This window comes from Stegastes partitus, unplaced genomic scaffold (genome assembly GCF_000690725.1).
Source record: "Stegastes partitus isolate 25-593 unplaced genomic scaffold, Stegastes_partitus-1.0.2 Scaffold308, whole genome shotgun sequence".
In the NCBI taxonomy this organism is placed as follows: domain Eukaryota; kingdom Metazoa; phylum Chordata; class Actinopteri; family Pomacentridae; genus Stegastes; species Stegastes partitus.
In genome coordinates, this window is record NW_007578039.1 from 163,897 (window position 1) to 164,263 (window position 367).

A 367-nucleotide genomic window follows, 5' to 3' on the forward strand; every position below is an offset into this window, starting at 1 on the left:
GATTTCATGTTCAGTAGAGTACAGAGTCAACCAAAGAGCAACAAGGAGGATTCTAAGGACTTTATTTGACACTGAATATTATTCCAAAACATCAAATCAAGACTTCTTGCTTCGGAAAAAATGTCGGACAATGTTGAAAAGGATCCACAAATTATTCTGTGCGACATGTGCACAGAGGAGGACAGGAAACCAGCACGGAAGACCTGCATGAAATGTGAGATCTCCATGTGCACCCAGCACCTCCAGGCCCACCTGACCACACCGGTGTTGCTGCAGACTCATCCTCTGACAGAGCCCATGGCTTTATGTGGAACCACTAAATGCCCTCAACATGGCAAACTCCTGGAGTACTACTGCCTGGATGACA